The sequence below is a fragment of the Hyperolius riggenbachi genome, chromosome 9 (assembly GCF_040937935.1).
Source record: "Hyperolius riggenbachi isolate aHypRig1 chromosome 9, aHypRig1.pri, whole genome shotgun sequence".
Classification (NCBI taxonomy): domain Eukaryota; kingdom Metazoa; phylum Chordata; class Amphibia; order Anura; family Hyperoliidae; genus Hyperolius; species Hyperolius riggenbachi.
In genome coordinates, this window is record NC_090654.1 from 189597964 (window position 1) to 189624739 (window position 26776).

At 44.1% G+C, this 26776-nt stretch overlaps 1 long non-coding RNA gene across 2 annotated transcripts in view; it reads left to right on the forward strand.

The window, feature by feature from the left end:
- The window catches only part of LOC137532850 (uncharacterized), a 290222-nt gene extending 264618 nt beyond the window's left edge, over positions 1–25604 (forward strand). Inside the window, exons 3-4 of one of the 2 annotated variants that reach the window (XR_011024029.1) lie at positions 19680–19749; positions 25421–25604. This is a non-coding gene — a long non-coding RNA (uncharacterized lncRNA). Of the gene's footprint in view, positions 1–19679; positions 19851–25420 lie in introns of those variants that run through there. The other variant, XR_011024028.1, reaches the window with a different exon arrangement.
- Positions 25605–26776: the final 1172 nt, after the last annotated feature.

The window sequence follows — 26776 nt, forward strand, 5'->3', positions numbered from 1 at the left end:
AAAAACAAATTCTTGGTAAATAGAGGAGGTAGTGGTGGACTTACCTCCTCCAAGTAGACACACAACGACTCTAGTAAAGACAGTCAATATATTTTATTTATGAACTCCAAATATGCAACGTGTATGTGGTCAGTAGAAGAGCCAGGCACCTCAACAGAGGTGCCTGGCTCTTCTACTGACCACATATGCTATTGCTCCGTTGTTATTGCCTGATGAAGTGGGATCAAACCTGCGAAACGCGTTGCATATTTGGAGTTCATAAATAAAATATATTGACTGTCTTTACTACAGTCGTTGTGTGTCTACTTGGAGGAGGTAAGTCCACCACTACCTCCTCTATTTACTAAGAATTTGTTTTTTTAAGCTAATTTAGCTTCTGTAATGATCTGTTCAGCTGTCTGCATGGGCAGACAGCTGTTTGTCCATTCTTTAGCTCTGAGTGTTGCAGGTCTCTGGAAAAGAGACCTGTCTTCGCTTTTCAAGTTTCAGAGTTGCTCTGCTGAGGAATTTGCATATACTTGTCATGCAAATTGCCTAGTTGCCTCCTTTGATGGCTTGCAGTATAAATACCTTTTGCACCCAGAATTCCTTGCTGGTCATGATGGTTTGTTCCTGCTAAACTCTCCTGGAGTGTCAGCCTTGCTATTGTTTGCTAAAGATTATCTTAGAGTATTCCTTGGGACTGCACTAGGCATCCCTTCTAGTGCAGTCAGGTTGTATTCTCTGTATTGCCTTGTTCTGTCTCTCTGTCTCGATTGTATTGTCGCCAGCGGCAGTCGACAGGAAATCGTTCTGTCTGTCTGGGAGTGTAGGCCAGAGCTGCGGTTGCTACTGGCTGCTCCATCTGTCTGGATTGCATTCGCCCTAGTGGTAGTGGCTGTGCTTCCTTCTGTATTCTGCCTTAGGGGTGCTGACCAGAGCAGCAGTTGCTACTGGTAGCCCCATCTGTTTGTCTGTCTGGATCGCATCCGCTCTAGTGGTAGCAGCGGTGGTTCCTTCTGTATTCTGCCTTAGGGGTGCTCACTGCTAGCCAGAGCAGTGGTTGCTACTGGTAGTCCCATCTGTCTGTCTTGTCTGGTACGAACGCTTGCTGTAGGCTCGGTGGGGTAACCGTTTAGCAAGCGTTCGCGTTCTCTATTTCATGTTTGTGTTTCATTGGTTAGTTAGGGTGGCACGCTTATCACTGGGCACCTAACGCGCGGTGATCGTGTCTTAAACGCGTTCGCTGTTGCGAATGAGTGCGGTGTTCGTGTTTAGCTAGCGTTTGCTATTTTCCTTGATGTTCTGATTGTTGTTGCTTGCTGTGCCTTTCTTGCTACTCTCGTGCTCTGTCCTGCTCGGTCTTGTGTCACTGTTGGCAATCGCCAGTCTTGCGATTGCGTTCCTACTTCGGTTCTGTTGATGTGTGATCACCGTCGCTGGGTGGCGACTAGATTGGTGGACACACATTCATTCTGTCTCTGTGCTCTCTCTCTACACTTGTGCTCAGTCTAGTTCGGTCTTGTGTCACTATTGGCAATCGCTACACTTGCGATTGCATTCCTACTTCGTTTCCGTTGTTGTGTGTTTACCGTCGCTGGGTGGCGACTAGATTGGTGGACACACATACATTCGTTCTCTGTGTTCTCTCTTTTTAAGGGCGATCTTGCCCTGCATTGCTTCTACTCGTACAATTCCCATCTGGCATCTGTGGCAGTGCAGAGGCTGTGTTCGTTTGCACTCCACAGCTCCATTTGCCGTTGGGAATTTCCCTCTACAGGTGCATAGCACCATAGCTGGGTTCTATCAGATTATACGCTTGTGGAGGTTTTCAGCAGTGTCAGCGCGCGTCCTGTGCGCTGACCACGGAAATAATTCCGCCATCGTTACAGCTTCCTTTTATCCTGTTGGCGCCTCTGTTCTCCTGCATAGTATTGAGTCCAGCCTGGGTGGAGGCTGGAACCCCCTTTTTCTCATCTACAGAGAGCGACTTCTTATTCCTGAGTGGGGTCAGGAAAATCTCCCCACCTGCTTTTACAATGGTTGCCTAATGGTAACCCTGGTTTGTGAGTATTAATATTTACTATATCTAGTAACCATTTACCAGTACATATTACACTATTGGGGCTCTTGGTGTTCCTTGTTTTTACCGACCACTTAACCCTCCTGGCGGTCTATTAAAAACCGCCAGGGGCAGCGCTGCCGTTTTTTTGCTTTTTTTTTTTTTAAATCATGTAGCGAGCCTCCGGCGATAGGCGATCAGGAAATCCCGTTCAAAGAACGGGATTTCCTGGAGGGCTTCGGCGGGATGACGTCACCGACGTCATGACGTCTAAGGGAGACCCGATCCTCCCCTTAGCGCTGCCTGGTGCTGTTAGGCCAGGCAGCACAGGGGTCTAGGGGGGGGCTCTGCGGCGGCGCGGATAACGGCGAATCGGCGCGGGGCAGCGCTGATCGGTGTGCTGACGCAGCTAGCAAAGTGCTAGCTGCGTTCAGCAAAAAAAAAAATTACGCAGGGCCTGAGAAAACCTCCTGCGCGGCTTCCCCCGAACGTAGTTAAAGTAGTTAAAGGCCCCCGAACGTAGTTAAAGGCTTTCATCGTCCAGTTGTGAAGCTGTAGGAGGAATTGGGCAGAGAAAGGAATGTCCCTGTTTGACATTTCATGTAGAATGTCATCAATTTGCTTCTTTGCTTCCAAAAAGTGGTTAGAAGACTACAGGACCAGAGTATATGGGTCAAAGAGCCCACTTCTAGGGGCTGTTCAGAGAGAAGCGCGCATATATGGGAGTTTTTTTGGGGGTGTGCCAGGGGCCGTACAAAGCTCTTCAAAAGCCGTCAAGCATACTCTGGAAGGTATATCTATCCTTTGTGTATGTATAAAGTGTCTAATGTGACGGTATCCCCACCAGTCCTGGTTAGGATTAGATAATTTGGCTTGTAGTTCAGTTAGGGAAAGCCATCTGCCTCTATCCGTAAGCATTAGTAATGTGAGTTTCCCCAGGGATTTCCATTCCCGTAGATATCCCCTAGAGTAGCCTCGTGGAAAATCTGGGTTTTTAAGAATTGAAAAATGAGAAGGCCAGGGTGTTATATTGTCACTTGGGCCTTCTCGGTTGAGGACCCGCAGAGTGTTGAAGACTAGTGATAATTGCGACCAAGCTGGTTTAGAATTCTGAGATGCCCACGGGAGGATATGTAGTGGAGAGGATGTCATGGCTTGCTCTAATACCGGCCATTGCTTTGAGTGTAGGTTTCTGTTCCAGTCAACTATCCTGGTCAGGACCACCGCCTGATAGTACTTCATGACATCTAGAACTGCAAGTCCCCCTTCATGTCTGGCTCTGAACAGAATTTGGTTTGTATCCTAGGTGGCTTGCCCCTCCAGATGCATCTGTTGAAGACTTTTTGAGTCTGTCGCAAGAAGGAATTTGGAATATGAACTGGAAGTGTTTGAAAGAGATATAATAATCTCGGCATGGTGTTCATTTTGAGCACTGCGATACGTCCCATCCAGGAAAGCTGAGGAAAGTCCCATTTTTGAGGTCTGAAGAGAGAGTATCCAGAAGGTGTGGAAAGTTGGACTGAAAGATATCGCCAATGTTGGAGGTGACCTTTGTGCCCAAGTACGTGATACATGTCGGTTTCCATGAAAAAGGGAATTGTGAGGCTAGGTTTTCCTGTAACGTTTGTGGTAGATTGATGTTAAGGGCTTCGCACTTGTCATCATTTGTTTTAAAGAGAGAGAGAGCGCTATATCATATATAGGTTAGGGAGGGTTATTAGTGGATTGGTAAGGAAAAACCAAAGATCATCCGCATAAGCTGCTACCTTCTGCTGATCATCACCTATCAGCGGACCAGAGATGTCAGGATTCTGACGTATGTGACATAGGCTCCAGGGCCAAGGCAAATATAAGAGGGGAAAATGGGCATCCCTGACGCATTCAGTTAGTAATATGAAGAGACTCTGAGAGGGTTCCATTTACTCTGATACGGGCCAATGGACAGGAGTATAATGTTCCCACACATGCTCTCATTTGGCTACCCATCCTAATATAAGACAGTACTTCCCTCATCCATGTCCAGTCCACCCGATCGAAGGCCTTCTCAGCTTCAGTGGAAAGGAGCATACACTGGATATCCCTTGACTGGGTGGACTGGATGATGTTTAGTGTCCTAATGGTGTTGTCCCTAGCTTCTCGTTTAGGTATGAAGCCCACCTGATCCCAATAGATGAGGTGATTTATATATGGGGCCATTCTGTTAGCTAGGATTTTTGAAAAAATTTTGAGGTCTATGTTTAGGAGGGAAATAGACCTGTAACTAGTGCAGGCCGATGGATCCTTTCTAGGTTTGTGGATGACCGATATGTGCGATTCCAAAGCTTGTGGGGGGAATTGGGTCGGTGAATTAGGGTCGGAAATAGCATTAAAAAGGGCACAGAGTTTAGGTGTCAGAAGTGATTTGCATTTTTTATAGTATTCTACTGGGAGGCAGTCTGGCCCTGGAGTCTTCCCCGTTTTAGACTGCGATATTACGTTCAGGATTTCATCCTCTGTGATGGGTTCCTTCCGCTCAATTGCTTGGGGTTGGAGTGTGGGCATATTTGTGCTCTGGAGTTAAGCTTTGATTTTTGACAGTCTTGATTCAGTAGAACTATGGTTATTTGTTTGGTTTAAATTGTATGATTTAGTATAAAATTCCCTAAAGGCAGCGGCCATGGACTCCTTCCTAATATGCCTCTGAGATTTATGGTCAATTATCTGAGTATTTACTTTTTTACTGAACATTTTAATTGTATAATTCTGAGTTACTTCCCTGCAGGAAGTGACAACTGGTCACAGGATCCTCAAGGAGAGGTATCAGTATTTCTAAAAGCCTCTTTAGACCTGCTGAACAGGACAGGTTTCTTGCAGGGGGATTTCTGGGGGGTACAACTACCATCTCTGTCTCCTCATACTTTGTGCTCTGTGTAATTACCCACTGCTGTATACACTAAGATGCATGGGGGAAGGTACATGAGTGCCCAGGGTCCACTTCTCCATCAAAATTTGGCTCTGCTGTCCCTATGATCTGTAGTCACACTTTAAGAGGAACTTTAGTAAAAATAACACAATTAATAAATTGTTTATTGTTTACAAAATTAATTTATAGATTACTTCTTCAGTGTTTGCCAGTTGTAAAATCTTTCCTCTAACCGATTTACATTCCAAAATGTATCTATGGAGGTGACATGTTTAGTTCTGCCAGGTGATCTGTGCAGAATTGTTGTTTCTGGGAGTTCTATGCACAGAGGGAGATATTGCTTGCTTGGCAGTTGGAACCCACAATGCAATGAGGATCCCAGACAGCAAACGGTCAGGAACCTGGTCGTGACATCATACTGTGAGAGGGGTCTCACCACAATATCAGCCACACAGACCCTCCTGATGATCTAGCTAGGAAAGTTGAAGACTTCTCATGGAAAAGGGGGCATCATCTACTGACTGGGATGAAGTTCAATCTTGGGTTACAGTTCTTCTTCTGCTTTAAGAAGAAGCAAACTAACACTTAAACTTTTGCTAAGTACCGTGGTTACTGTGCATACATTTGCGCTTCAGGGAGGTTCCAAGTCATGGGTTGCCGCTGATAGTATTACAATCATCCTGTAATTAAGTATAACAGATGTGTGGAAATCCTGCGCTTCAGCATTTCTTATGACTGCAGAACTACTGGAGCATTTTACAGCCAGGTCGGTAATCAAGATGTAAAATAAAGAGCAGCCTTATTCTGATTGATTAAGGTGCATTCCTCTTTCCAGTCCTATATGTAAAGCTCAAATGAATGCTATGGCTGACTGGCCTTAGGTCATCCAGAGATGTGAAGATGCTTATTTAACTGCAAAGGATTCTGGGAGGTACAGGTGTTCATTTTACTCCACTTTTATTCTGATTTGACAAGATGTGACTATCCGGATGTGTTAGTAATGTTCCCTAATGTATAGCCTATATCAATATAACATATGGTAAATGATTAATCTCTACATTATATTGATCACTTACCACCATTGCCCCACTCAATATTAGATTAGAGCTCAGTAGATACAGAGGATCAGATTTTCTGCATCTCTGCTGCTGGAAGGTTTGTACTGCTTGATGAAGTACAAAGCTAACTGAGCCAAGCACATTTTAACCACTCTGCACAACTCGCCACCCCGCCCCATTCCCCTTCACGGTCTCCCATGAGATCATATCTTCCCAATGCTTAATTGACAGAACAATTCAATATTTTGTGGAGTTTAATACCCAACGGTGTATGTCTGTTTTAGTGTGGTGCAGTGAACCTAAAGTACACCATTCGGCGGTACAGGTAATACTCGGTACAGAATTTTACACTATAATAAAGAGCCTTATAGTTTAATTTTGTATGGAGTTTTACACACAGCCATGAAAACAAACATTGAATCACTATTCTTTTGTCAAATAATGCCAACAGGAAGGGTGGGATCATCTAATTTCAATGTAGACAATGCCTATGTGGTGTATGGTCAGTTGTCAGTGGGAATATAGAGAACGTTAAAGGATCAGTGTACCTACATACAAGCAACCTAAAATAAATTAATTCATGCCCAGAGAGTACAAAAACAGTTGAGAAAACCTGTACCTTTTTCTTGCTCCAGAATGTCATGAACCCTCCAAGGTATTTCAGAAGACCATGGCTGTTTTGTGACTGTAGGTGTAACGATTAGTGTCAGCAAGAACAGATTTTCTGATTGGTGATCTGCAGTATCACCAATAATACAGATGCTATACCTGATTATGTAGTGATCTGCAGATAATGCGAGTATAGCAAGACACAGGACAACCAGATGTAAAGATAGGTGTTTGGTGCAACAGTAATACAGATAGAGATACCAACTCCCCAGAGGAGCTAGTAGAGGGAGATATCTCTATAGAACACAGGGATCAGCATTCCAGCAAGCCGGAGATGCAGATGAACTAGTAATCAGTTCACCCGAGGAGCGGGTGGTGCACAGTAAGACAACGTATACTGATCACCCGTGGAGCGGGTGATTCAGACTGCACTGCAGCCGGTGGTCACCTGAGGGGCAGGAGATCAAGACTGTACTGCAGCTCCTAATCATCTGAGGAGCAGGTGATTAAGACTGTACTGCAGCTACTGGTCACCTGAGGAGCAGGTGATTCAGACTGTACTGCAGCTACTGGTCACCTGAGAAGCAGGTGATTAAGCTGTACAGAGAATCCCTCACCAGGGACTAGGCTCACTGGTGAGGGCAGGAGAGTCAGACAAGCAGATTTGGCAACAAACGGACAGATACGGTACAAAGACAGAAGGCTAAATCAGAGTAGTGTTCAGGCTGAGTCGGCAACAGGATCAAATAGGCAGAAGCATAGAATCAGTAGGCAGAAGAGTAGTCAAGGCTAGCAGAAGGTCATAACAAATAATACAATTCAATTAGTACTTTAGCTATCAACAGAATCTGACTAAGTGTGGATCCCCAGCTCCTGCTGGTTCTAGCACACTTTGGGATCTGACTAAGGTCTGAGTGCTAACACGTAGCATTTGCAACAGCAGACGAGGAGCTACTGACAGGCAGGTCCTATATATACTGAGAGCGCCCCACAGTGCCGCCCCAGTCACTCAGCCAATCAGGAGCACTGCTGGAGTCAGCTGACCGGCCGATCAGCTGACTCCCCTTCTATTCGCATAAAGGGCCTGTCGCCTGTCGCGCGCGCGTAGCCCTCAGTCTATGTGCAACTGAAGGACCAGGCAAAACTCCACCATGTAATTGCACGGCAGAGGCCGCCGGCTGAGACGCGGAGACAGCCGCCATGCCGCTCACAGCTGCGGCGGCATCTCCGCTATCTATTACAGTACCCCCCCCTGAGGAGTGGACCCTGGACACTTCTTACACGGCTTTTCAGGGTGCAACTCATGAAACTCTTTCTTTAGATCCACGGCATGCATGCGGCAATCCGGAATCCAAAATTCTCTCCTCCAGGCCATACCCCTTCCAATGGACCAGGTACTGTACAGAATTCTGCACTAATCTAGAATCTAAAATCTTCTCCATCTCATACTCAGGTTGGTCGTCAATCATCACGGGGGGGGGGGGGGGGGGGGCGGCTTCAACAAAGAAACATGAAATGATCTCACACCTCTCATGCTGACTGGGAGATCAATCACATATGTCACGTCATTAATCTTTCTGGACACAGGGTATGGGCCTACAAATCTGGGTCCTAACTTAGGTGATGGTTGCTTTAACGCCAGATGCCGAGTAGACAGCCACACCACGTCTCCTGGGGAAAACTTCCACTCAACAGACCACCTTTTATCTGCCTGTTTTTTCTGCGTCTGGAAGGCTTTTCCCAGATTCCTTTTTACAAGCACCCAAATTTCCTTCAATGCCCTTTGCCAATCCTCTAGAGCCGGAAAAGGGGAAGATGCCACTGGTATAGGAGAGAATTTGGGAGATCTCCCCGAAACCACCTGATAAGGAGAAAAACCTGAAGAGGAACTCTTCAGATTATTATGCGCAAATTCTGCAAATGGCAGGAACTTTACCCAATCTGACTGCGCATCTGCCACATAACACCTGAGAAATTGCTCCAAGGACTGGTTAACTCTTTCGGTCTGTCCATTGGTCTGTGGGTGGTAGCCTGATGAAAATGACAGGTCCATACCGAGCTGGTGGCAAAAGGCTCTCCAGAATTTAGACACAAACTGGACTCCCCTATCTGACACCACATTCTCCGGAATGCCATGCAGCCAGAAAATGTGCTCCATGAAGAGATCAGCCAATTCCTGGGCCGAGGGGAGTCCCTTCAGAGGGACAAAATGAGCCATTTTACTGAACCTATCAACTACCACCCAGATGACCGACTTGCCCTCAGACCTGGGGAGTTCTCCTACAAAGTCCATAGACAAGTGAGTCAATGGTTCATTTGGCACCGGTAAAGGTTGTAGCATACCTACTGGTGCTTGACGAGAGGGCTTATTTCTGGCACACACAGAGCACTCTCTCACAAACTCTTTGCAATCAAGAGCCAACGAAGGCCACCATACACATCTGGCCAGTAGGTCCTGAGTTCGAGCAGCCCCGGGATGCCCTGCATTCTTATGGGCGTGAAACAATTGCAAGAGTTGTAGGCGAAAAGGAAGTGGCACAAACAGAACCCCCTCGGGCTTCCCATCTGGAGTATCTTGCTGGTAAGGCCCTAGGGTAAGCGCCCAGTCTTCCCAGGCTGCCACCACTAGTCTTTGAGGTAAGATGGTCTCAGCGGTTGATGGCTGAACTGTCTCGGGCTCAAAACACCTAGATAATACATCTGCTTTGACATTCTTACTTCCCGGTGTATACGTAATGACAAATCTGAACCTTGAAAAGAACAAGGACCAGCGAGCCTGTCGGGGGCTAAGTCTTTTGGCCCCTTCGATGTACTTCAAATTTGTATTATGAGTATAGACCGTGATCTTATGTTCTGCCCCTTCCAGCCAATGGTGCCCTTCTTCAAAAGCTAACTTAATGGCCAAGAGCTCCCTATTGCCAATATTGTAGTTCCTCTCGGCTGGAGAGAACCTACGAGAAAAGCAGGCACAGGGATGTAGTTTGCCTTGAAGGCCAGAGCGTTGAGACAGCACAGCCCCAACCCCAATCTCCAATGCATCCACCTCAACAATGAAGGGGAAGGTGACATCCACATGTCTCAAAATGGGAGCAGAACAAAATAACTTTTTCAACGTAGCGAAGGCAGACTGTGCCTCTACTGTCCAATGGTAGGTGTCAACCCCCTTCTTGGTAAGGTTGGTGAGGGGTGACACTACAGAAGAAAACCCTTTGATGAACTTCCTGTAGTAATTGGCGAAGCCAAGAAATCTTTGGAGTGCCTTCAATCCTACAGGTTGAGGCCACTCCAATACAGCAGAGACTTTTTCAGGATCCATGGAGAGACCTGAAGTGGAAATGATATATCCCAAAAAAGGGACCTTAGTGACTTCAAAGAGGCATTTCTCTAACTTCACATACGAGTTCTGCCTCAATTTTCTTAAAACGAACTTCACGTGTTTCCGGTGTTCTGTTAGATTGGGTGAGAAAATCAGTATATCATCCAGATACACTAGCACAAATTTTCCGAGAACTTCCCTAAAGACTTCATTGATCAACTCCTGGAAGACGGCAGGAGCATTACACAACCCAAAGGGCATGTTCCAGATACTCGTAGTGCCCATCGGGTGTGTTGAATGCTATCTTCCATTCATCACCGTCCCTAATGCGTACCAGGTTGTATGCTCCTCGTAGGTCTAGCTTAGAGAAGATACTGGCATTAGTCACCTGAGCAAACAAATCGTCAATCAAAGGCAGTGGATAGCGATTTTTCACTGTGATCTTATTTAAACCCCGATAGTCAATACAAGGTCGAAGCCCACCGTCCTTTTTCTGTACAAAAAGGATCCCAGCCCCTGCTGGTGACCGGGAAAGACGGATAAAGCCCTTGGCCAAATTTTCTTTAATGTATTCCTGCATAGCCTGCTTCTCTGGCCCCGACAGATTATAGAGATGGCCTCTAGGGGGCATACAACCTGATCTTAACTCTATGGGACAGTCGAAGCTCCGGTGTGGCGGGAGTCTCTCTGCTGATTTTGGACAAAACACGTCAGAAAATTCTGCGTACTGCACTGGCACCCCTTTCACCTTAACCTTGGTGGCGCAACAGAAACTGTCTCCAAACAATGATGATCGATCTGAGGGGAGTGTAGTTGCAACCAGGGCATACCGAGGATTAGGTTGCCATTTGCAGGATAAAGAACTGTAGTTTCTCCTTATGTAGAACCCTTATATTACACAACAATAAGGGGGTCTGGGAGAGAGGCTGTCTACACTGTAACGGAGAGTCATCTACTGCTGTGATCAAAATCTGACGGTCTAAAGGGAGTAAGGGAATCCCCAATTTTTTGACAAAGTCATAATCTATAAAATTAGCTGCAGAGCCTGAGTCCACGAATGCTTCTGTGGCCGTGGCTCGACCCTTCCAGATAATGGAGCAAGGGAGGAGTAAACTCTTATTATCTATAGGTAAACACGGCTCACCTAGGGTATTACCTCTGACTACACCTAGGCGGCAGCGTTTCCTGACTTTTTAGGGTAATTTTGGACAATGTGACCCTCCTCAGCACAGTATAGACAGAGTCTTTCTGACCTCCTGCGATTCTTCTCCACTTGGTTTAACCTAGACTGACCAATCTGCATCGGTTCGTCCAGAGGTGACGAGGGTGGAGAAGTGGCGTAGGAAACAGATCTTACAGCATTTCTCCAACGGGTTTGTTTTTGATAGCGAAGGCGGCGATCAACCCGCACCGCAAATGAAATTGCTTCGTCTAGAGAATTAGGCTCAGGCTAAGATCAAATCAGAAACTGCATCGGATCTGATCAAATCAGAAACTGCATCGGATATTCCTGACAGGAAAAAGTCTAATAAAGCATACGTTCCCCATCTAGCTGATACAGCCCATCTCCTAAATTCTGCAGCATAAACCTCCACTGGATTACGACCCTGCCTGAGAGTCTTTAGTTTCCTCTCAGCCGTGATAGCAATATCCGGATCATCGTATATAACGGCCAAAGCCTTAAAAAACTCCTGAACTGAGGATAATGCCTCATGCCCTGTGTGAAGACTATATGCCCATGTTTGTGAATCTCCTGACAAAAGGGTCTTTATAAAGGTTACCCTCTGGTTCTCAGATCCTGACAGATTGGGCCTCAACTCAAAATAGAATAGCACACGGTTTCTGAAATTCTGAAAGTCAGATCTATGCCCAGAAAACTTCAGGTACGGGCATATGAAGGTCCCTGACTGAAGGGGATCACACTGTATCAATAGTCGTTTGAAGTATCTGTACTGTCCCAGATAGTTGAGTGATCTGAGTCTGTTGGGTATTGATCACCCCGGTAAGATTGTTTGGCGCGGTGGTCAGGGCTTCAACCTGACTACGCAGTGCGTCCATAATGTGGTCTGCTGTTCTGTAACAATTGGTGTCAGCAAGAACAGATTTTCTGATTATTGGTGATCTCCAGTATCACCAATAATACAGATGCTATTCCTGATTATGTAGTGATCTGCAGAATCACCAATAATGCGGGTATAGCGAGACACAGGACAACCAGATGTAAAGATAGGTGTTTGGTGCAACAGTAATACAGATAGAGATACCAACTCACCAGAGGTGCTAGTAGAGGAAGATATCTCTATAGAACACAGGGATCAGCATTCCAGCAAGCCGGAGATGCAGATGAACTAGTAATCAGTTCACCCGAGGAGCGGGTGGTGCACAGTAAGACAACGTATACTGATCACCCATGGAGCGGGTGATTCAGACTGCACTGCAGCCGGTGGTCACCTGAGGGGCAGGAGATCAAGCCTGTACTGCAGCTCCTAATTACCTGAGGAGCAGGTGATTAAGACTGTACTGAAGCTCCTAATCACCTGAGGAGCAGGTGATTAAGACTGTACTGCAGCTACTGGTCACCTGAGGAGCAGGTGATTAAAGGGACACTTAAGTCAAAAAAAAAAAAAAAAAAAAGAGTTTTACTCACCTAGGGCTTCCAATAGCCCCCTGCAGCTGTCCGGTGCCCTCGCCGTCTCCCTCCGATCCTCCTGGCCCCGCCGGCAGCCACTTCCTGTTTCGGTGACAGGAGCTGACAGGCTGGGAACGCGAGTGATTCTTCGCGTTCCCAGACACATTAGCACCCTCTATGCTGCTATATGGTATATGATATATGCTATAGCAGGATAGATGGCGCTATTGTGGCCAGGAACGCGAAGAATCACTCGTGTCCCCAGCCTGTCAGCTCCTGTCACCAAAACAGGAAGTGGCTGCCGGCGGGGCCAGGAGGATCGGAGGGAGACGGCGAGGGCACAGGACAGCTGCAGGGGGCTATTGGAAGCCCCAGGTGAGTAAAACTCTTTTTTTTGTTTGACTTAAGTGTCCCTTTAAGCTGTACAGAGAATCCCTCACCAGGGACTAGGCTCACTGGTGAGGGCAGGAGAGTCAGACAAGCAGATTCGGCAACAAACGGACAGATACGGTACAAAGACAGAAGGCTAAATCAGCGTAGTGTTCAGGCTGAGTCGGCAACAGGATCAGATAGGCAGAAGCACAGAATCAGTAGGCAGAAGAGTAGTTAAGGCTAGCAGAAGGTCATAACAAATAATACAATTCAATTAGTACTTTAGCTATCAACAGAATCTGACTAAGTGTGGATCCCCAGCTCCTGCTGGTTCTAGCACACTTTGGGATCTGACTAAGGTCTGAGTGCTAACACGTAGCATTTGCAACAGCAGACGAGGAGCTACTGACAGGCAGGTCCTATATATACTGAGAGCGCCCCACAGCGCCGCCCCAGTCACTCAGCCAATCAGGAGCACTGCTGGAGTCAGCTGACCGGCCAATCAGCTGACTCCCCTTCTATTCACATAAAGGTACTGTCGCCTAGCGTGCGCGCGCGTAGCCCTCAGTCTATGTGCAACTGAAGGACCAGGCAAAACTCCACCATGTAATTCCGCGACTGAGGCCGCCGGCTGAGACAGCCGTCATGCCGCTCACCGCTGCGGCGGCATCTCCGCTATCTATTACAGCAGGCAGCCTAGACAATAGACTAGACCATCACCTAAAGTAGAAGTTACACAGATTTCTAGTATGAATGTTACACAAGTATCTGTTTTCAGATTACTACATTGTTAGCCATGAATTATGCTGCAGTTATTCCCCAGTTCAGGGGCAAACTGAGCTAGTGTAAAATACTGTCTTGACTCCAACAGCTTAGACTGCAAGGCAATAGCCTGAACAAAAGTGGTTGTCACAATTTGCCATCCAGCCCTCAGAAACTAAGGATATTCTGAAGGCAGGCTGTAGACAAAATAACCTTTTGGTTTGGTTGGAGAGTTCACACACACATTACAATTTCGATTGTATGTACAATGGATACACTCTGATCTCGTTTAGAAATTGGATAAGCTGCCACCATTTCTTATTAGCGTGAGAAAACACAATTCTAACTCTAATTACTCCTGTAGGAAAAGAAAGGGTTATTTCAACAACCTAAGCATTATATATAGATATAGAAATAAACAATTATGGTAACATTCTCTCTAAATAGGTACGATACTTTGCAGACGATATTCTGAACAAGCGATTGGACTAAAATGGATTAACCATTTATTTCATAATGAAATTGTGCAAAAAAAAGTTACAGAAAGTGGCAGAAATGAACTAAAGAATGAGATTTGAAATAAAGCAAAAATATTAAAAAAAAAGAATTAAGAGTAGAAACAAAAACTGTTAAACTCCCTAGCGGTATTGACAGTTTTACACGTCCATACAAAACATGCTGTGAACAGTACTGACGTGCATACAATACTCTCCTGCACTATATACTAGACCCTTGTTTGACACATTTTGGCAAGTTACAGGGAAAAAAAATAGGTTATGAAAAATAATCGGATCACTTTTTGCACAGAAATCCTGGGGAAATTGAACGCCAGGGAGGTTAGAGTCTAGGGAAATAACATGTCCATTGGAATTTTAGGTCCAAGAAATTGTTAAAAAGTTCTTTAATAGTTCAAAGATGAGAAAGTAGCCTGGGTCCAACTGGGCTAGCAGATGGAACTGTGATGGTTGGGACCAGGATGGAAGGACTCTGTCAATCATGTTCAGACTTTAAGCCCCTAGTCTCCTGCAGGTGGAGCTGCAATGAGAAATGGGCAGACTTCTGCCATATGATCCAGTTCCACCCCTCTCAGAGGAAGAAATCAGTCTGCAATTTGAGGAAACTTCATTTCCCAACAGTATACCCGATACTGAATATTATGACCATCTCAGATTCAGCAGGTGCTCTCGAATTCATACATATCAAACACTGTGTAGGTATCTTTTAGAACAGAGAAATCCATGTCTCAGTTGCAGAAGGCGTCATAATTACAATATGACATCTTGGAATGTTCATATTGTAGAGATGGGAAATCTTGCGCTACTGCAGGAAAAAAGGACGATATGGACCAGCAAGGGTCACACAATGGCAGCTCCTTTGACGCTCGGCTGTGAGCGGACTACTAAGAGATAGAAACAACAAAACAGGAGGAGCGCTCTGTAGTGTGATACCTTTTAATGGATTAAAACTGCGCAAATACAAAAATGCACTTACTAGATGTATGCAAGGGACAAGCATTCAATAAGGCGTATAGCCTGGAAGAGAACCGTCCCCTCATGTGAGAAGAACCTGGGGCTGCAGTGGCCAGCGGCACCGTGGGTCCAGATGGTGAATGGACATCAGGTCGCTCCCCGAGGTGACTGTGTGCAGGTACCGTCAAGACGCGTTTCGGCGTGTCCACACCATCAGTTAACCTCAACTGGCCAAAAAACTGGCGTGTGCAGCAGGTCCCCTGATGTCACCTAAAAATCCAGCATGATGGATCTTTAAAGAGAACCTGTACTGAGTAAAAATATTTAAAATAAACACATGAGGTAACTTCAAATGAACATTACATAGTTACCTTGCCATCAGTTCCTCTCAGAAGCTCACCACTTTCTTCTGACAATAATCCCTTCCAGTTCTGACAACATTTTGTCAGATCTGAAATATATCAGTTGCTGTCAATAAAATATCAGTTGCTGTCAGTTATAGCTGAGAGGAAAACTGATGTACCAGGTAATGTCCATGTTTCCCTATGGCTCAAGTGGGCGATGTTACAGTTTAACTGTGTGCTGACCAGAAAGCTGTTATGGGTAATGGCCATTTTCAAAATGGAGGACAGAAAATTCCCTTGATTACAGTGAGCAAACAGGACGCGGGAGAGGAGAAAGACACTGAGGAGTAGATTACATGGAAGGTAAGTATGACTTGTGTATGCTTATTTTGACTTTTAATTTTCAGTTCAGGTTTTCTTTAACAATGTGTAACCGACCCTAAGCACATGGTTTTCCTTTCTCAACACACCTGACAGAAACTGCTCTATCATACCTCCCCCCCCAATTCATAGTGACAGATGCGTTGCTAGCCTATAGGTTAGCAATGCACCTGTTTGGCACTTTCCCGTAAACTGTTGCACAAGGTATTGAGTCCCAATTCCCTGCCGCTGACGGTACTTGCACATGTGTAGAAGGCTTAGATGAGAATTGTTATCACCCTTGTAGGATGACTAATGAGGTTTGTACAATATTTACTGTAGATGAAAATCTCTGTACATTAAGATATTTACTCTCTAGCTTATATTTGTTGGACCAACTCTCTCCTTTCTCTTAGGTAGTTGCTATTAGCATCACTATAGGCTGAGTGAGTCCAGTACTTGTGTCAGTTTGATAGTGTACATGTAAGGCTGTTGCCTCTGATGTGGCAATCGACCGGGGTTCAAAGCCAGTACGTAAAACAGTTCACACTGCACGTGTTTCCAGCCGCGTTTTGCAAACACGTGCAGGAGGCCGACACGCACGACAACGGACAGTGCATAGAGTGTACTGTCTGATGTTCACACTGCATGCGCGCATGCACCTGCGCGGTCCGGGAATGCATGCTGCACACATTTTTTGCAAAAACGCGCGGCTGTCACATTCACTTTTCAGAGATGAGATCAGCCACACAACGCATACAAACGCGGATAGGGTGCGTTCGCATGCGTTGCGTTCCGCACGCATGGCCGTCCGCGTATGTAATGTGAACTGGGCCTTAAGGAGTCTTTGAGAAAATCTCCCCATTGGTCCTGGTTGCCTGTGGAGTGCGCTTTAAGTGGCTGCAGCCCTGAAGCTTTGGCGTCCGTCCACCAGGAAAAAAGCGCAAAAAAATATCTACTGATAGTAACATTTAGACGTATTTCACCTAGTAGTCATCAGTGGGTGGCACCTCCCCTTCCTAAAAGGACACACAGATATCTTGCACATCAGTATTGTTTATTGGATCTTTTTTAAGGCATTCTAATTAAAGTGAACTTTCAATGCTGTGGGCTTTCTCAGAATGCCAGTAGCAGTCAAGTTTGTGCTTGTCTTTTCCCCATGCGGCATCCAGGTTCTTGTTTTCATGTCTTAACAGACAGGATGGAAAGTAGGATGCAGCTGTGTATTTGTTATTGCTAAATTGCTATCCCGGGCAGTGGCATTTAAGCTCAAAATGAAAATGTTCTTCTTTGTTCAGTGTGTATTGCAGGCTATAAGCAGTTTTCTATTTAAAGTCTAAATGTTTGTTTAAAGTCCTTCACAGGTGCAACATTATCATACTTGACAGACAGAAGGCAGGGTAACCATAACGTTTGGATTGTTTAAGTTTTGTGGAACTACACCGAATCTTTCCATAGATAGAGTTGGGCCGAACCTCCGATTTTAGGTTCGCGAACCCTGTTCGCGAACTTCCGCAAAAGGTTCGGTTCACGAAAAAGTTCGCGAACCGCAATAGACTTCAATGGGGAGGCGAACTTTCAAAGTTTTAAAACATTCTATCAGCTGGAAAAATGATAGAAAACATGTTTCAAAAGCTCTAATACCTGGAGCCACACCTAATTGAGTGAAATACACATCATTGCTGGAGGACCCACCCTCCCTCCCTCCCTCCTCCAAGCAAGGTCCTTTATACCATTTGCCTACCTACACTAATTAGTTATGGGACAGCTGCTACACACTCTGCTAGGGAGATTTTATCCTCCCTCCTCCCTTCTACCCTTCTCCCCTTCTCCCCTTCTACCTATTCCCTCCTCCCTCCTACCGGAGGGAGGAGGGTCTCTTCTGCCAGGGAATTATACTATTTTAAAAACCAGTATACATCATACCATAGCTGGGAATACATACATGAGTATACATCATACCATAGCTGGGGATACATACATGAGTATACATCATACCATAGCTGGGATTCAAACCCAGATCTCACTGTGTGGTGGGCACGTCACCCTAAGCACTGTACCACTACAGTAGTAAGTGAAGCTTGCCTAAAATTTAACATTTATGCTCAATGCAATAGAACCATTAGGTTGCTTAAAGGAGAACTGTAGTGAGAGGTATATGGAGGCTGCCATATTGATTTCCTTTTAAGCTATACCAGTTGCCTGGCAGCCCTGCTGATCTATTTGGCTGCAGTAGTGTGAATCACACCAGAAACAAGCATGCAGCTAATCTTGTCAGATCTTACAAAAATGTCAAACACCAGATCATACCATAGCTGGGAATCGAACCCAGATCTCACTGTGTGGTGGGCACATCACCCTAAGCACTGTACCACTACAGAAGTAAGTGAAGCTTGCCTAAAATTTAACATTTATGCTCAATGCAATAGAACCATTAGGTTGCTTAAAGGAGAACTGTAGTGAGAGGTATATGGAGGCTGCCATATTGATTTCCTTTTAAGCTATACCAGTTGCCTGGCAGCCCTGCTGATCTATTTGGCTGCAGTAGTGTGAATCACACCAGAAACAAGCATGCAGCTAATCTTGTCAGATCTTACAAAAATGTCAAACACCAGATCATACCATAGCTGGGAATCGAACCCAGATCTCACTGTGTGGTGGGCACGTCACCCTAAGCACTGTACCACTACAGAAGTAAGTGAAGCTTGCCTAAAATTTAACATTTTTGCTCAATGCAATAGAACCATTAGGTTGCTTAAAGGAGAACTGTAGTGAAAGGTATATGGAGGCTACCATATTGATTTCCTTTTAACCACTTGAGGACCCACCCTTTACCCCCCCTTAAGGACCAGCGCTGTCTTAGCTAATCTGTGCTGGGTGGGCTCTGCAGCCCCCAGCACAGATCAGCGTGCAGGCAGAGCGACCAGATCGCCCCCCTTTTTTCCCCACTAGGGGGATGATGTGCTGGGGTGGTCTGATCGCTCCTGCCTGCCGGGTGTTGCGGGGGGGGGGGGCACCTCAAAGCCCCCCTCCGCGGCGAAATCCTCCCCCTCCCTCTCCTACCTGGCCCCCCCTGGAGATCCGGGCTGCACAGGACGCTATCCGTCCTGTGCAGCCAGTGACAGGCTGTCTCCTGTCACATGGCGGCGATCCCCGGCCGCTGATTGGCCGGGGATCGCCGATCTGCCTTACGTCGCTGCTGCGCAGCAGCGGCGTACAATGTAAACAAAGCGGATTATTTCCGCTTGTGTTTACATTTAGCCTGCGAGCCGCCATCGGCGGCCCGCAGGCTATTCACGGAGCCCCCCGCCGTGAATTGACAGGAAGCAGCCGCTCGCACGATAGGAGGGAATAGGTAGAAGGGTAGGAGGGAGGTGGGAGGAGGGAGGTGGGAGGAGGGAGGCCAATTAAAATCTCCCTAGCAGAGTGTGTAGCAGCTGTCCCATAACTAATTAGTGTAGGCAGACAACTGAGTCAAATGGTATAAAAGGACCTAGCTTGAAGGGAGGGAGGGAGGGAGGGTGGGTGGGTGGGGTCTTTAGCACTGAAAGCAGTGTGCTTCACAATAACATGTCTGCTGACAGTAAAATGGAGGCGAAAAATTTTGCTCAATACAGCTTTATGGGGCGAATCGAACTTCCGCAAAAGTTCGCCTGATGCAGGCGAACGCGAACCCCCAAAGTTCGCCTGGAACCGTTCGGCCCATCTCTATCCATAGAACAATAGGGTGCTTTAATTTCATCAGATTGTTATTTTCAGTTAAATGGCCCTCTTTCGCAGTAAAAATAATACACTGCTTCCATGTTTCTACTTTCAGAGCTTCAACAGTTGCCGAGGAAGATGTAGACGCTTGGGTACAAAAAGTTTGATTTGTCCCCTTTCATGAGGTATAGAGGGACTTACTCCAACCATATCAGCAACCATACCAAGCGATCTGAAACAAAAATGTGTTTGCCTTACTTATATAAAAATACCTGCAATGAGTAATTGTGCATTTACTAACTCTTTAGTAATCAGATTTAGGCTCCCTTCACACTGATTGCGATTCTGATTTTTAAATCGGTTTTTACATCCAATTCCAATTTTTAATGCTGCTGCGTTTTTTCCTCCGTTTTTCTGTTAATTGCATTCAGGGAAAATCGGAATTGGAAATGGAATCGCAAAACAGATTTGCAGTGTGCAGGGAGCCTTAAAGATTAAAGTAATAATTATGCAGTTACTAATCAAATCATTTGTCAGAATGCATATTCTTAACCACTTGAGGACCGTGGGCTTTACCCCCCTTAAGGACCAGGCACTTTTTTTCCATTCAGACCACTGCAGCTTTCACGGTTTCTTGCTCGCTCATACAACCTACCACCTAAATGAATTTTGGCTTCTTTTCTTGTCACTAATAAAGCTTTCTTTTGGTGCTATTTGATTGCTGCTGCAATTTTTACTTTTTATTATATTCATCAAAAAAGACATGAATTTTGTCATAAAAATAATTATTTTAACTTTCTGTGCTGACATTTTTCAAATAAAGTAAAATTTCTGTGTACATGCAGCACGAAAAATGTGGACAAACCTGTTTTAAATTAAAAAAAACCCCATTCAGCCTATATTGATTGGTTTGGGTAAAAGTTATAGCGTTTACAAACTATGGTGCAAAAAGTCATTTTTCCCATTTTGAAGCATCTATGACTTTTCTGACCACCTGTCATGTTTCATGAGGGGCTAAAATTCCTGGATAGTATAAATACCCCCCAAATGACCCCATTTTGGAAAGAAGACATCCCAAAGTATTCACTGAGAGGCATGGTGAGTTCATAGAAGATTTTATTTTTTGTCACAAGTTAGCGGAAAATGACACTTTGTGACAAAAAAGAAAAAAAAAAAAAAGTTTCCATTTCTGCTAACTTGCGACAAAAAAAAAAATGGAATATGCCACAGACTCACTATGTTCCTCTCTGAATACCTTGACGTGTCTACTTTCCAAAATGGGGTCATTTGTGGGGTGTGTTTACTGTCCTGGCATTTTGGGGGGTGCCTAATTGTAAGCACCCCTGTAAAGCCTAAAGGTGCTCATTGGACTTTAGGCCCCTTAGCGCAGTTAGGCTGCAAAAAAGTGCCACACATGTGGTATTGCCGTACTCAGGAGAAGTAGAATAATAAGTTTTGGGGTGTATTTTTAAACATACCCATGCTGGGTGGGAGAAATATCTCTGTAAATGACAATTGTTTGATTTTTTTTTTACACACAATTGTCCATTTACAGAGATATTTCTCCCACTCAGCATGGGTATGTGTAAAAATACACCCCAAAACACAATATACTACTTCTCCTGAGTACGGCGATACCACATGTGTGGCACTTTTTTGCAGCCTAACTGCGCTAAGGGGCCCAAAGTCCAATGAGTACCTCTAGGATTTCACAGGTCATTTTTGTTTCAAGACTACTCCTCACGGTTTAGGGCCCCTAAAATGCCTGGGCAGTATAGGAACCCCACTAATGACCCCATTTTAGAAAGAAGACAACCCAAGGTATTCCGTTAGGAGTATGGTGAGTTCATAGAAGATTTTATTTTTTGTCACAAGTTAACATAATTAATAATTAATAATTTAAATGATGTAATAAGCGGGACAAATTGGTAAATAAAGTACATAGGTTTTAATTATGGTAGCATGTATTAATTTCAAACTATAATGGCCAAAAGCTGAGGAATAATGATTTTTTTCCATTTCTTTCTTAATATCCCTGTTAAAATGGATTTACAATATGTTAATTCTCAGCAAAATGTATCACTCACAGAAAGCCTAATTGGTGGCGGAAAAAACAAGATATAGATCCATTCATTGTACCGAGTAGTGATAAAGTTATTAGCAAATGAATGGGAGGTGAAAGTTGCTCAGATGCAAAAAAATTTCAACCCTGTAGGCTGAAGTGGTTAAATGTAAAAACAAGATTTAACAATGTATAATTTGAATTTTTTTCACTAATTTATTATATAATAGTGCAAAAAATTTAATAACCCAGCAAAAGAAGTAACAATCTTTTTTGATATTGTAGACATTATTGATCACGTGCAATGCTATAACAATAACATTTCTATAGGGCTTGTCTTCGTTAGGAATCAAAGCGCTTAGGCTCTCTCATATTCAGTAACTGGTAGTAGGATGAAGTATTAATAAAATAAAATTATATTTATGCAAATACCATACTGAACAGGTGGGTTTTCAGTCTGGATTTAAATGCATGAGAGAATGATGGAGCTGTCCGAATCTGTTCAGGTAAGGCGTTCCATAATGTAGGGGCAGCATGACAGAAGACTCTGTGACCAAAAGTTTTCAGGTGGACTCTGGGTATGACTAGATTATTAGAACCTGTGGATCTGAGATTGCAGGGATTGCTACACAGCTGCAACATTTCTTTCATGTATCCAGGTCCCAGATTATGTAGTGATTGATGTGTCCGCAGGTCAATTTTGAATAGGACCCTCCATTTTATGGGTAGCCAGTGAAATTAGTGCAGGGCCGGTTTTATGTGGCAGTGATGGGGTTGGTTAGTTAATAGTCTGGCAGCAGTATTCTGTACCAGCTGTAGGCAATACAAGTCCTTGTTTGGAAGGCCGGTGTAAAGAGCATTACAATAGTGCAGTCGGGGTGTAATGAAGGCATGAACTAACGTTGGGGAGGGGGGGGGGGGGGTAGTGAAGTGCTTGTTTTTACAACGTTCTTTAGGTAAAAATAGGATGACTTCACCACACAGAAATGTGAGTTCTGAAGTTTAAGTCTATGCGGAAATTGATATGAGAAAATTTATTCACTTTCACCTCCTGTGTGTTCACGTGTCTTTATGTAGAAAGCTGCTTGCCAAACCCCATATTTTAAATTGGTAACTCAAGTTTACTGCGTGGTTATTGGCAATAAATGTGCACTACTGTGGAATTAGGATTCTGAGTAAAGCATTTTATTACATTAACCTCCCTGGCGTTTTGAATCCCGCGGCCGCGGGAGGTTTTTTTTAACCTAATTTTTTTTTATCATGTAGCTAGCCTAGCGCCAGCTACATGATTCCCCTCCTCCCTGCGACGTCCGCCCATGCCCTCCGATCGCCACCGGCAATCACGCCCATCAGGAAATCCTGTTCAGAACGGGATTTCCTGCAGGGCTTCCCCCGTCGCCATGGCAACGAACGGAATGACGTCATCGCATCGGGTAGCGGCGGATCGGCGAAAAATGCAGCTAGCAAAGTGCTAGCTGTGTGTTTCAAAAAAAATAAAAAATTATTCAAATCGGCCCATCAGGGCCTGAGCGGTGCCCTCCGGCGTTACTGGATGAGCTGAGCTCGTCCGTAATGCTAAGGAGGTTAACTTCATCTTATCACAATAACTACTAAAATTAATGTTCTCTTTCCTTTGAAAAGCCCAAGCCTCTTTTCACACGATGTCTATTTTGTCACAGCGGACAACACCATAGCATCACAACACAATTCCTATGGGGATATCACATTAGTTGCGATGTGGTGGGTTCCATTGGAATGACGCACAGCATGCAGTGCATTTACAAGGCAACGTGTGCAATGGCAGCGAGGCGCACTTTCACTGTATGCGTCGCACAGCAACGGTACCACAAAATGCAACTTTTCGGCTACATTGCATTGGGATTACATAGTATCCCAAAGCAATTTGCATAGTGTGAAAGTTACAAAGTGCCTTTGTAAAAATATAAAATTCCCCAAAAGAACACATATTTAAATTATATTTAAGGAATGGAAATAAAAGGAGAGGAGAAACCTGTTACTTAACTAAAAGCGAAAGATACCTGTAATTTACTGTAACTCGCATCCTGAGCACAGATCACTTGTAATGGAGTAAGTACATGTGTTTTTCTGATAAGGCAAAATTAAAGATCTCATTTGCAATTTCTGCTGTTGAAGAAGATAAACTGAAGTTAAAGTAAGTGGATTAATGACTTTGAGAAAAGAAGCACTGCAGCACAACTGGACTGATGAACAAAACTATTCCCATTATGACTGTGTAGCAATAGGGGTTGCAGAGGTTGTGACCGCATCAGGACCCTTGGGCCAGAGGGGCCCTCCCTCATTAGCTCTCTTTGGTCCTGTGCTCATAATAATCACTTCTATAGATACTTTGAATAGTGGTAATCATTAATAAACTGTTCCCCATCCCCTTCTAGCACCTGACACTGTAGTTGCCATTGGTAGGTTTTGGTGCGCTGTATCAATTGTTATGTATAGAGTGCTAGGGGGGCCCCATTGTATAACTTGCATTGGGGTTCACAGCTCCTTAGCTATGCCACTGGACTGTGTACTACGGATTCTAGTGTAAACCGGCTGTCTGGGCCACTTTAATTTACTTCTTAAAATTCTGAAATATAGCAGTCTTTTTAACATTTTACCATTCACAACAGAGAATCAGAGTAGATTAGGAGAATAAAGCAGTGGCTTGCTGGCAAAATTGGCCCAACCTCTCTGGATTGAAGTAGAGTGTATTTTGGAAAGTTAATTCCCACAATGTCCTTCATGGCATTCTGAAGTAATCTAGTCCCAGAACTAAAGGATGGAGGTCACCCGTCGTGGATTGGGACACAATGTCCTTGGACGACATCGCAGGGCTGCACAGACGGGAGTCAGCTGTGTAGAGGACGACATATTCTGTTGCTTTACGGGAGGTGCATGACATTACAAGGTTGAGAAACAGCCTGTGCACTGGGATCGGCCATAGAGGGGGTGAGTTGATCCGCCAGGTGGATCACTTATGGGCAGGCAGGTCGGGGGACTTTGTACACACACCTGATTATCAGCTGAAGGGGTAGTCCACTGTCTCAATAGACTTTAATCAACGAGTGTATGAAGCTTTATTCTGGCATTCAACTGTTAAATATAGAAAGGAGCAGAGTACAAATTGCATGATCTTCAGAACACTTCAAAAATTGGTTATAGAATCTTACCATCTCAGCAACCTGCCGAAATTGTGATGGCGACTTGCCACATGGATACCTATGATGAAAGGTAAAAAAACTGAAGGAAAAAAGTAAGAATTAATTGCCACAGCTAGCATATCATTCCAATAATCTTTCCCCACATATTTAGCAGGTTAATCTATTACAATGTATATCCAGCCAAAAATGCTAACTAAAATAAAAAAAAAATCCATATGTCAGAAATCATTGTAAATGTGTTTAGTAAACTGATGGGTTGACCAGTGGAAACAAGCACCATAAAGCCTATTTTCTTAGTTACCTGTACCCCCTTTCCACTTCAAGACAAGACAACCTGAGAGTATCTCTTCACAGGAAAGGAGTTTGGAGTAGGTGGTCTTAAATTTCACTCCATTTGTCAATCAATACTTAAGTATCAGTATGTACATCACATGTAGATGATGTATCCACAGCAACAGGATCATTTTGTCTCCGCAGTGATCAAGGACCAGTTTAAGGTTTCTGAAATATTACACACAATAACTTTCATTTTATATTAGCTCATATTGTTATTACAAATAACATGTTTTGGCATCTCTAGGTGAAACCCTTAACAGTGATAGAATTTCTTTATAGGGCATCATCAAAGCCAAGCCCACAAGATTTCAGCAGGATCAGAAAAAGAGGGGGAAAAGTGTAGTACAACCCTTGTACATTAAACTCATGAAGAATACTCAAGAAGTATAATCACCAGCACCTTTAATTTCATTCACTCATTTGCAAGTCACAAACTACATGCAGAACTGCAGCTTCCATAGCACAATGGTACTGGTTTGTATTGAAAACTTTATTTATAATAAAAATAGCATTCACAGACTTGCTTGTCTAGCTACATACATTGTGTATTGCCCCACATCAGGAAGCCTGTACTGGCAAAGTCCACAGTCATCTTCAATCAAATCAATGTCATAATTCCGGAAGGTTTAAATAAAGCAGTGGTATAAACAGTGTTGAACAGATCTATGCATAGTGTTTAAACAAAACAAAGATTGGCCCACAAACCTCTTTCATCAAGACAAAAAGAAAAACTCAAATTAAAAAACAAAACAAAAACACCATGGACTGGGTACAAGTTGTGACCATCAAATAATGTGTATGAAGTGCTTTGTACTGGACAAGCAGGTCCACAAATGCTGAAACCTAATCCCAATCTTAACACAAGTAAAATGTCCCAATCACTGTGATGGAATCTGAATTCTGAAAAGATAAAACACCTTTATATACCTGATTCAGTTTACATTAAAATATATTCCCGATTCATATTGTTTTTCTTCCACATCAGAAATATAAACATTTATCACATTCCTCATGATTTGTTTCAGCATAAAGTATCTTTTATACAAGGAAAACTTTTTTGTTATTTTTAGCAGGCTTGCATAATTACAATTTCCTCTTTGTGCACGATTGGCCAGTATTTTGTACAGTACCATAGCAACAACAGTGATAGACTTGCAATCTTAATTCACGTCAGTATGAAAATATTTTTTTTTGTCTTTTTAAAATATACCAATGCAGTAAAAGCAGCAGATCAGGAGAGTTGGCAGACATGCTGGCTCAGCTAGGCAGTAAAACCATATTCTAAAGATGGGCAACAGTATTGTCAGCCCCTTCTGTCATATTAAAAAATAATAATTATGCAGCGAGACCTGTAGGTTTAATATTTTCCATTAGGGAGCCATGGGTCAGCCTCATACATATTACACTTAATTAACTAAAAGGTCTGTAGGACCTGAGAACACTAAAGCAATCCAACAAACCTTTTCTTTTTTTAAATATCTACTTCTTGGTGTTTGCAATTTTCATTGGGGCCATAGAAGATGATAGCGAGGACTGCAGGTACACACATCACCAGAAAGATTTGCAATAAATCCACATTGTTGAATTTATTGCAACTGCAATTGCCTTGACTGCTCCTTCGTAATCTTTTAACAA